Below are 11,234 nucleotides of genomic sequence, written 5' to 3' on the forward strand. Positions count from 1 at the left end.
TCTGCTTCGCCATCCGGAGCAGGGCGCTAAGTCCCGGCTGCTCCGGGTGGCCGTGCAGAGCTGCGCTGATCCCAGGACTGCAGGCAGCTCTGTTCGGCCATCGGGAGCGGGGCGGGGCTTCGCCCCTGGCTTCCGGTGGCCGCGCAGAGCTGCACTGATCCCGGGACTGCAGGCAGCTCTGCGTCGCCATCCAGAGCGGGGCGGGACTTCGCGTCCCGTTCCCGATGGCCGCGCAGAGCTTCGCTGATCCCCGGACTGCAGGCAGTTCTGCGCGGCCATTGGGAGCGGGGCGGGGCTTCGCCCCCTTCTCCCAGTGGCCGCGCAGATCTGCGCTGATCACGGGACTGCAGGCAGCTATGCGCCGCCATCCAGAGTGGGGCGGGACTTAGCGTCCCGCTCCCGATGGTTGAGCAGAGCTGCGCTGATCGCAGGAGTGCAGGCAGCTCTGCGCGGCCATCAGGAGCGGGGCGGGACTTCGCGTCCCGCTTCCAATGGCCGTGCAGAGCTGCGTTGATCCCAGGACTGCAGGCAGCTGTGCGCGGCCATCGGGAGCGCGGGGGGCTTCGCCCCTGGCTTCCGGTGGCCGCACAGAGCTGCGCTGATCCCGGGACTGCAGGCAGCTCTGCACCGCCATCCGGAGCGGAGCGGGACTTCGCGTCCCGCTCCCGATGGTTGAGCAGAGCTGCGCTGATCCCAGGAGTGCAGGCAGCTCTGCGCGGCCATCGGGAGCGGGGCGGGACTTCGCCCCCTTCTCCCATTGGCCGCGCAGAGCTGCGCTGATCCCGGGAATGCAGGCAGCTCTGCGGCTCCATCCGGAGCGGGGCGCTAACTCCCGGCCGCTCTGGATGGCCGCACAGAGCTGCGCTGATCCCGGGACTGCAGGCAGCTCTGCGCCGCCACCTGGAGCGGGGCGGGACTTAGCGCCCCGCTCCCGATGGCTGCTCAGAGCTGCACTGATCCCGGGAACAGCGAAGCTCTGCGCGGCCACCGGGAGCCGGGGGCGAAGCCCCGCCCCGCTCCCGATGGCCGCGCAGAGCTGGCTGCAGTCCCGGGATCAGTACAGTTCTGCGCGGCCTCTCGGAGACGTTGGCAAAGCCCCGACCTGCTCCGGATGGCGGTGCAGAGCTGCCTGCAGTCCAGGGATCAGCGCAGCTCTGCAAGGCCATCGGGAGCGGGATCCGAAGTCCCGCCCCGCTCCAGATGGCAGCGCAGAGCTGCCTGCAGTCCCGGGATCAGCGCAGCTCTGCGCAGTCAACAGGAGCCGGGGCGAAGCCCTGCCCCGCTCCCGATGGCCGCGCACAGCTGCCTGCAGTCCTGGGATCAGCGCAGCTCTGCACGGCCATCCGGAGCGGCCGGGACTTAGCGCCCCGCTCCGGCGGGCGACGCAGAGCTGCCTACAGTTCTGGGATCAGCGCAGCTCTGCGCGGCCTCTGGGAGCCGGGGGCAAAGCCCCGCCCTGCTCCGGATGGCGGTGCAGAGCTGCCTGCAGTCCTGGGATCAGCGCAGCTCTGCACGGCCATCGGGAGCGGGGCGCTAAGTCCCGTCCTGTTCCCGATGGCGGCGCAGAGCTGCCTGCAGTCCCGGGATCAGCGCAGCTCTGTGCATCCATTGGGAGCCAGGAGTGAAGCCCTGCCCCGCTCCCGATGGCCGCGCACAGCTGCCTGCAGTCCTGGGATCAGCGCAGCTCTGCACGGCCATCCGGAGCAGCCGGGACTTAGCGCCCCGCTCCGGCGGGCGACGCAGAGCTGCCTGCAGTTCCGGGATCAGCGCAGCTCTGTGCATCCATCGGGAGCCAGGAGTGAAGCCCTGTCCCGCTCCCGTTTGCCGCGCAGAGCTGCGCTGATCCCGGGACTGCAGGCAGCTCTGCGCCGCCATCTGGAGCGGGGCGGGACTTCGCGTCCCGCTCCCGATGGCCGCGCAGAGCTGCGCTGATCCCCGCACTGCAGGCAGCTCTGCGCGGCCATCCGGAGCGGGGCGGGACTTCGCGCCCTGCTCCCAATGGCCCCGCAGAGCTGCACTTATCCCTGGGACTGCAGGCCGCTCTGCGCCGCCATCCAGAGCGGGGCGGGACTTAGCGCCCCGCTCCCGATAGCCGCACAGAGCTGTGTTGATCCCGGGACTGTAGGCAGCTCTGCGACGCCATCCGGAGTGGGGTGGGACTTCGCACCCTGCTCCCGATGGCCGCGCAGAGCTGCCTGCAGTTCTGGGATCAGCGCAGCTCTGCACGGCCATTGGGAGCGGGCCGCGAAGTCCCGCCCAGCTCCGGATGGCGGAGCAGGGCTGCCTGCAGTCCTGGGATCAGCGCAGCTCTGCGCGGTCACTGGGAGAAGGGGGCGAAGCCCCGCCCCGCTTTCGATGTCCGCACAGAGCTGCCTGCAGTCCTGTGATCAGCGCAGCTCTGCACGACCATCCGGAGCGTTCGGGACTTAGCGCCCCGCTCCGGATGGCGACGCAGAGCTGCCTGCAGTCCCGGGATCAGCGCAGCTCTACGCGGCCACCAGGAGCCGGGGCGAAGCCCCGCCCCGCTCCCGATGGCCGCGCAGAGCTTCCTGCACTCCTGGGATCAGCGCAGCTCTGCTCGACCATCGGGAGCGGCTTAGTCCCACCCCGCTCCCGATGGCCGCTCAGAGCTGCACTGATCCCGGGAAGGCAGGCATATCTGCGCGGCCATCGGGAGCGGGGCGGGGCTTCACCCCCGGCTCCCGGTGGCCTCGCAGAGCTGCGCTGATCCCGGGACTGCAGGCAGCTCTGCTCGGCCATCGGGAGCGGGGCGCTAAGTCCCGCCCCGCTCTGGATGGCCGCGCAAAGCTGCCTGCAGTCCTGGGATCAGCGCAGCTCTGCACGGCCATCGGGAGCGGGGCGCGAAGTCCGGCCCCGCTCCGGTTAGCGGGGCAGAGCTGCCTGCAGTCCCGGGATCAGCGCAGCTCTGCGCGGCTACCGGGAGCAAGGGGCGAAGCCCCGGTCCGCCCCTGATGGCCGTGCAGAGCTGCCTGCAGTCCCTGGATCAGCGCAGCTCTGCGCGCCCTCTGGGAGCCGGGGGCAAAGCCCCGCCCTGCTCCGGATGGCGGTGCAGAGCTGCCTGCAGTCCTGGGATCAGTACAGTTCTGCGCGGCCTCTCGGAGACGTTGGCAAAGCCCCGACCTGCTCCGGATGGCGGTGCAGAGCTGCCTGCAGTCCAGGGATCAGCGCAGCTCTGCAAGGCCATCGGGAGCGGGATCCGAAGTCCCGCCCCGCTCCAGATGGCAGCGCAGAGCTGCCTGCAGTCCCGGGATCAGCGCAGCTCTGCGCGGTCACCAGGAGCCGGGGCGAAGCCCTGCCCCGCTCCCGATGGCCGCGCACAGCTGCCTGCAGTCCTGGGATCAGCGCAGCTCTGCACGGCCATCCGGAGCGGCCGGGACTTAGCGCCCAGCTCCGGCGGGCGACGCAGAGCTGCCTACAGTTCTGGGATCAGCGCAGCTCTGCGCGGCCTCTGGGAGCCGGGGGCAAAGCCCCGCCCTGCTCCGGATGGCGGTGCAGAGCTGCCTGCAGTCCTGGGATCAGCGCAGCTCTGCACGGCCATCGGGAGCGGGGCGCTAAGTCCCGTCCTGTTCCCGATGGCGGCGCAGAGCTGCCTGCAGTCCCGGGATCAGCGCAGCTCTGTGCATCCATTGGGAGCCAGGAGTGAAGCCCTGCCCCGCTCCCGATGGCCGCGCACAGCTGCCTGCAGTCCTGGGATCAGCGCAGCTCTGCACGGCCATCCGGAGCAGCCGGGACTTAGCGCCCCGCTCCGGCGGGCGACGCAGAGCTGCCTGCAGTTCCGGGATCAGCGCAGCTCTGTGCATCCATCGGGAGCCAGGAGTGAAGCCCCGTCCCGCTCCCGTTTGCCGCGCAGAGCTGCGCTGATCCCGGGACTGCAGGCAGCTCTGCGCCGCCATCTGGAGCGGGGCGGGACTTCGCGTCCCGCTCCCGATGGCCGCGCAGAGCTGCGCTGATCCCAGCACTGCAGGCAGCTCTGCGCGGCCATCCGGAGCGGGGCGGGACTTCGCGCCCTGCTCCCAATGGCCCCGCAGAGCTGCACTTATCCCTGGGACTGCAGGCCGCTCTGCGCCACCATCCAGAGCGGGGCGGGACTTAGCGCCCCGCTCCCGATAGCCGCACAGAGCTGTGTTGATCCCGGGACTGTAGGCAGCTCTGCGACGCCATCCGGAGTGGGGTGGGACTTCGCACCCTGCTCCCGATGGCCGCGCAGAGCTGCCTGCAGTTCTGGTATCAGCGCAGCTCTGCACGGCCATTGGGAGCGGGCCGCGAAGTCCCGCCCAGCTCCGGATGGCGGAGCAGGGCTGCCTGCAGTCCTGGGATCAGCGCAGCTCTGCGCGGTCACTGGGAGAAGGGGGCGAAGCCCCGCCCCGCTTTCGATGTCCGCGCAGAGCTGCCTGCAGTCCTGTGATCAGCGCAGCTCTGCACGACCATCCGGAGCGTTCGGGACTTAGCGCCCCGCTCCGGATGGCGACGCAGAGCTGCCTGCAGTCCCGGGATCAGCGCAGCTCTACGCGGCCACCAGGAGCCGGGGCGAAGCCCCGCCCCGCTCCCGATGGCCGCGCAGAGCTTCCTGCACTCCTGGGATCAGCGCAGCTCTGCTCGACCATCGGGAGCGGCTTAGTCCCACCCCGCTCCCGATGGCCGCTCAGAGCTGCACTGATCCCGGGAAGGCAGGCATATCTGCGCGGCCATCGGGAGCGGGGCGGGGCTTCACCCCCGGCTCCCGGTGGCCTCGCAGAGCTGCGCTGATCCCGGGACTGCAGGCAGCTCTGCTCGGCCATCGGGAGCGGGGCGCTAAGTCCCGCCCCGCTCTGGATGGCCGCGCAAAGCTGCCTGCAGTCCTGGGATCAGCGCAGCTCTGCACGGCCATCGGGAGCGGGGCGCGAAGTCCGGCCCCGCTCCGGTTAGCGGGGCAGAGCTGCCTGCAGTCCCGGGATCAGCGCAGCTCTGCGCGGCTACCGGGAGCAAGGGGCGAAGCCCCGGTCCGCCCCTGATGGCCGTGCAGAGCTGCCTGCAGTCCCTGGATCAGCGCAGCTCTGCGCGCCCTCTGGGAGCCGGGGGCAAAGCCCTGCCCTGCTCCGGATGGCGGTGCAGAGCTGCCTGCAGTCCTGGGATCAGCGCAGCTCTGCGCGGCCATCGGGATTGGGGCGCTAAGTCCCGTCCCGTTCCCGATGGTGGCGCAGAGCTGCCTGAAGTCCCGGGATCAGCGCAGCTCTGTGCATCCATTGGGAGCCAGGAGTGAAGCCCCGTCCCGCTCCCGATGGCGGCGCAGAGCTGCCTGCGCTCCTGGGATCGGCACAGCTCTGCGCCGCCATCCGGAGCGGGGCTTCGCCCCCGGCTCCCGGTGGTCTCACAGAGCTGCACTGACCCCGGGACTGATCCCAGGACTGCAGGCAGCTCTGCCATCCGGAGTGGGGTGGGACTTCGCACCCTGCTCCCGATGGCCGCGCAGAGCTGCCTGCAGTTCTGGTATCAGCGCAGCTCTGCACGGCCATTGGGAGTGGGTCGCGAAGTCCCGCACCGCTCCGGATGGCGGCGCAGAGCTGCCTGCAATCCCGGGATCAGCACAGCTCTGCACGGCCACCGGGAGCCGGACGCAAAACTCCACCCCGCTCCCGATGGCCGCGCAGAGCTGCCTGCAGTCCCGTGATCAGCACGGCTCTGCGCGGCCACTGGGAGAAGGGGGCGAAACCCCGTCCCGTTCCCGATGGCCCGCAGAGCTGCCTGCAGTCCTGGGATCAGCGCAGCTCTGCGCGTCCATCGGGAGCGGGGCGGTAAGTCCCGCTCCGCTCCAGATGGCGGCGCAGAGCTGCCTGCAGTCCTGGGATCAGCGCAGCTCTGCGCGGCCATCGGGAGCGGGGCGCGAAGTCCCGCCCCGCTCCCGATGGCGCCGCAGAGCTGCATGCAGTCCCGGGATCCGCGCAACTCTGCGCGGCCATGGGAGCCGGGGGCAAAGTCCCGCCCCGCTCCCGATGGCTGCGCAGAGCTGCCTGTAGTCCTGGGATCAGCGCAGCTCTGTGCGTCCATCGGGAGCGGGGCGGTAAGTTCCGCCCCGCTGCATATGGCGGCGCAGAGCTGCCTGCATTCCTGGGATCAGCGCAGCTCTGGGCAGCCATCGGGAGCGGGACGCGAAGTCCCGCCCTGCTCCGGATGGCGGCGCAGAGCTGCCTGAAGTCCCGGGATCAGTGGAGCTCTGCGTGGCCATCCGGAGCGGGGCGCTAAGTCCCGCCTCGCTCCGGATGGCGGCGCAGAGCTGCCTGCAATCCCGGGATCAGCACAGCTCTGCAAGGCCACCGGGAGCCGAACGCAAAACTCCACCCCGCTCCCGATGGCCGCGCAGAGCTGCCTGCAGTCCCGTGATCAGCGCAGCTCTGCGCGGCCACTGGGAGAAGGGGGCGAAACCCCGCCCCGCTCCCATTGGCCACGCAGAGCTGCCTGCAGTCCTGGGATCAGCGCAGCTCTGCGCAGCCATTGGGCGGGGGTCGCACTAAGTCCCACCCCGCTCCCGATGGCGGCACAGAGATGCCTGCACTCCTGGGATCAGCGCAGCTCTGCTCGACCATTGGGAGCAGGGCGCGAAGTCCCGGCCCGCTCCGGATGGCGGCGCAGAGCTGCCTGCAGTCCCGGGATCAACACAGCTCTGCGCGGCCATTGGGAGCCGGACGCAAAACTCCACCCCGCTCCCGATGGCCGCGCAGAGCTGCCTGCAATCCTTGGATCAGCACAGCTCTGCACGGCCACCGGGAGCCGGACGCAAAACTCCACCCCACTCCCGATGGCAGCGCAGAGCTGCCTGCAGTCCCGTGATCAGCGTAGCTCTGCGCGGCCACTGGTAGAAGGGGGCGAAACCCCGCCCCGCTCCCGATGGCCGCGCAGAGCTGCCTGCAGTCCTGGGATCAGCGCAGCTCTGCGCAGCCATCGGGAGCCGGGGCGAAGCCCCGCCCCGCACCGGATGGCTGCGCAGGGCTGCCTGCACTCCTGGGATCAGTGCAGCTCTGCACGGCCATCAGGAGCGGGGCGCGAAGTCCCGCCCCGCTCCGGATGGCGGCACATAGCTGCCTGCAGTCCCAGGATAAGCGCAGCTCTGCGCGGCCACCGGGAGCCGGGGGAAAGCCCCACCTCGCTCCAGATGGCGGTGCAGAGCTGCCTGCATTCCTGGGATCAGAGCAGCTCTGCGCGGCCATCGGGAGCGCCCCACTCTGGATGGCAGCGCAGAGCTGCCTGTAGTCCCGTGATCAGCGCAGCTCTGCGCGGCCACTGGGAGAAGGGGGCGAAACCCCGCCCCGCTCCTGATGGCCGCGCAGAGCTGCCTGCAGTCCTGGGATCAGCGCAGCTCTGCGCGGCCATCGGGAGCGGGTCGCGAAGTCCCGCACCGCTCCGGATGGCGGCGCAGAGCTGCCTGAAGTCCCGGGATCAGCGGAGCTCTACGTGGCCATCAGGAGCGGGGCGCTAAGTCCCGCCTCGCTCCGGATGGCGGCGCAGAGCTGCCTGCAATCCCGGGATCAGCGCAGCTCTGCGCGGCCACTGGGAGAAGGGGGCAAAGCTCCGCCCCACTCCCGATGGCCGCGCAGAGCTGCCTGCAGCCCCGGGCACAGCGCAGCTCTGCGAGGCAACCGGGAGCCGGGGGCGAAGCTCCCCCCCACTCCGGAAGGCCGCTTCGCCCCCGGCTCCCGGTGGTCTCACAGAGCTGCACTGACCCCGGGACTGCAGGCAGCTCTGCGCGGCCATCGGGAGCGGGGCGGGGCTTCGCCCCTGGCTTCCAGTGGCCGCGCAGAGCTGCGCTGATCCCGGGACTGCAGGCAGCTCTGCTCGGCCATCGGGAGCGGGGCTGGACTTCGCCGCCTTCTCCCAGTGGCCGCGCAGAGCTGCGCTGATCCCGGGAATGCAGGCAGCTGTGCGCCGCCATCCAGAGCGGGGCCGGACTTAGCGTCCCGCTCCCGATGGTCGAGCAGAGCTGCGCTGATCCCAGGAGTGCAGGCAGCTCTGCGCGGCCATCGGGATCGGGGCGGGGCTTCTCCCCTGGCTTCCAGTGGCCGCGCATAGCTGCGCTGATTCCGGGACTGCAGGCAGCTCTGCGCCGCCATCCGGAGCGGGGCGGGACCTCGCGTCCCGCTCCCGATGGCCGTGCAGAGCTGCGCTGATCCCAGGACTGCAGGCAGCTGTGCGCCACCATCCGGAGCGGGGCGGGACTTCGCGTCCCTCTCCCGAAGGCCGCGCAGAGCTGCGCTGATCCCAGAACTGCAGGCAGTTATGCGCGGCCATTGGGAGCAGGGCGGGGCTTCGCCCCCTTCTCCCAGTGGCCGCGCAGAGCTGCGCTGATCCCGGGACTGCAGGCAGCTCTGCTCGGCCATCCGGAGCGGGGCGCTAAGTCCCGGCCGCTCCGGATGTCCGCAGAGAGCTGCGCTGATCCCGGGACTGCAGGCAGCTCTGCGCCGCCAACCGGAGCGGGGTGGGACTTCGCGCCCCGCTCCCGATGGCCGTGCAGAGCTGCGCTGATCCCAGGACTGCAGGCAGCTCTGCGCGGCCATCCAGAGCGGGGCGGGACTTAGCGCCCCGCTCCCGATGGCTGCTCAGAGCTGCACTGATCCCGGGAACAGCGCAGCTCTGCGAGGCCACCGGGAGCCGGGGGCGAAGCCCCGCCCCGCTCCCGATGGCCGCGCAGAGCTGCCTGCAGTCCTGGGATCAGTACAGTTCTTCGCGGCCTCTGGGAGCTGGGGGCAAAGTCCCGACCTGCTCTGGACGCTAAGTCCCGCCCCGCTCTGGATGGCGGCGCAGAGCTGCCTGCAGTCCCGTGATCAGCGCAGCTCTGCGCGGCCTCTGGGAGCTGGGGGCAAAGCCCCGCCCTGCTCCGGATGGCGGTGCAGAGCTGCCTGCAGTCCTGGGATCTGCTCAGCCTCCAATAATAGGTGCAACAATTCCTCTGTGGCCTCCTTAGAGGTGTGATACTCATCACAAGCCACTATCAAGTCATAAACGTACTGAAGAAGACCTTTTCCCCAGGTACTGATTTGAATTTAGCCATCCATAATTCAAAAAATTATTTAAATGTTACTTTATACTTTATATTAATTCTTTATACTTTTCTATTTTTTTACTTTTTATTAAGTTTCATATGCATAGCCATAAAAGAACACCAAATCAACCATTACAAAAAAACAACAAAAAGAAAAAACAAAAAAAGGAAAAAAAGAAAAAAAGAAAAAAGACAAAACCCAAAAACAAAAAAAAAAATTGCCACTTTGATTCCATACTGCATTTCCAGTTTTTCACTTTCCTCCTTTTCCACATTCTTGGTCAGCATTTTTGTCTTTAGTTTATCAATCAATCAATCAATCAATCAATTTCTTTATTCGACCGATAGTCAGAATTAAAACATTACACAATAATTATAAACTATAACATCATGGGAGATACATAAGTAAGGTAGGGCCACAGAACTAGATCTCTCACAGATAACCCACATCAAAGCATTCAGTTATACGTTTCCGACACTTGAGTGCCAGGAAAAGAAATTTAGCCATTGACAAGGTTGTTTTCCCAGAAGACTTATTTAGCAGATATGCTGTCTGCTTTCCTCTTTGTTGGGAACTGAGCTGGGGTAAGTATGGAGTTATAAGATACTGTCTTAAATCGTTGTAGAAGGGACAGCTCAATAAAATGTGCTCTGTGGATTCTACCTCACCCAATGCACAGTGGCATAATCTCTGGTCATATGGAACTCCTCCATATCTTCCCTTCAGGACCGCCGAGTCAAGAACATTCAGCCTAGCCGCAGTAAATAGTCTGCGGTATTCCACGTAGTGGATATCCGCCAGGTAGTGAGCTGGAGCAGCCCGATACAACTGCTCCCCCAGAAACAACCCAGGTTTCACACGGGCTATGTCCTCCTGTCTGGCAATATCCCTTAATCTTTGCGCGATCACCGCCTTTGCGTGGCTATACGTCATGGACTCTATATAAAGGGAGGACAACCCACACTTCTGCACTTCCTCCACTATCTCCCCTTCCCATGGAGATTTAAAGTTATCCCTCAGAATCAAGGGGGCCAAACCCACCGGTCTGAAACAGAGCTTGAGCCATAGCCATAGCTTTGCTTTCAGGGCCACATACCTAAAGGCTTGGCAACCGGTTTCCAATCTCATGATCGCGCCTGCCACGGAGGGGGGGATCCTGAGTATGGCCCTGAGGAATTGGGTTTGGATAGATTCCAATTTTTCAAAATCCCTACGTGAGCCCAAGGCAATGCCCACCAGCAGAAGAGGGAGGACTTTCATTTTAAAGAGACGTAAGGCAACATTGACAGTTTGTGCCTGTTTCTTGGAGTACAGGGTTCTAATCACCAGGGCTGCTTTGGATGCGTTCGAGGCTATGTATTCTCTGTGCGCCAGGAAGGACCTATTTGATCTTACAACCTAACCCAGGTACTTGAAGCAACTGACCTGCTCTAAAGGAATACCATTAATTGACCATAAATTAGGTTTCGGTCGAGCAGCAAAGACCATTATTTTGGTCTTGGCATAATTTAATTGGAGCTCGTGTTGGGTCTCATATTCATGAAGAGCTCGAAGCATCCTCCTTAATCCGATGGGGGAGGTAGCTAATAGGGCGGCATCGTCCGCATACAGTAGGACATTTAAGGCTCGCCCTGCCAGTTTTGGTGGATGGAAATCAGCATTTGCCATATGCACCGCTAGCGAATTAATATAGAAATTAAACAGAGCAGGGGCAAGCAAACAGCTCTGTCTTACCCCCCTAGTGGTGGCAACCGGATTGGAGACTAGCCCCTTACTATCTATCCTAATCCTCAAGAGGGTATTTGTATGCAAATTAATAATCAGCAAGAGAAGGCGGCGGTCGATAGATGTCGCTGCCAATTTTGTCCATAGCTGGTTCCTGGGAATTAGATCAAAGGCCTGCTTAAAGTCTATAAAGGCGACGTGGAGGGCTTTTAGGCCATTGGCAGCGTACTTGGTGGCCAAGTGATTTAGGATTAAGATTTGGTCTGTTGTTGATCTTCCGGGGCGGAAACCCGCCTGCTCCTCTGCGATGATATTGTTGCTTTCCATCCAGGTCTTTAGTTTATGTAATTTGAAACCGGATAACTTGCCAAATTCCTCTAACGCTAAGTCCCGCCCCGCTCCGGATGGCCGCGGAGAGCTGACTGCAGTCCCGGTGCAGAGTACTAACCACTGTACGATCATTAAAAATCATATTGT

The 11,234-nt window shown here is 65.1% G+C and overlaps 1 protein-coding gene across 1 annotated transcript in view; it reads left to right on the forward strand.

Moving 5' to 3' along the window:
- LOC308590752 (maestro heat-like repeat family member 5) overlaps nt 1–8,974 on the forward strand; it is a 45,763-nt gene extending 36,789 nt beyond the window's left edge. The window contains exon 20 of the transcript XR_014009897.1: nt 8,956–8,974. The gene's annotated coding sequence lies outside the window, so the exon portion shown is untranslated. The remainder of the gene's footprint in view (nt 1–8,955) is intronic.
- Nucleotides 8,975–11,234: the final 2,260 nt, after the last annotated feature.

Source organism: Podarcis bocagei (genome assembly GCF_964188305.1).
Source record: "Podarcis bocagei genome assembly, chromosome: 7".
NCBI lineage: Eukaryota > Metazoa > Chordata > Lepidosauria > Squamata > Lacertidae > Podarcis > Podarcis bocagei.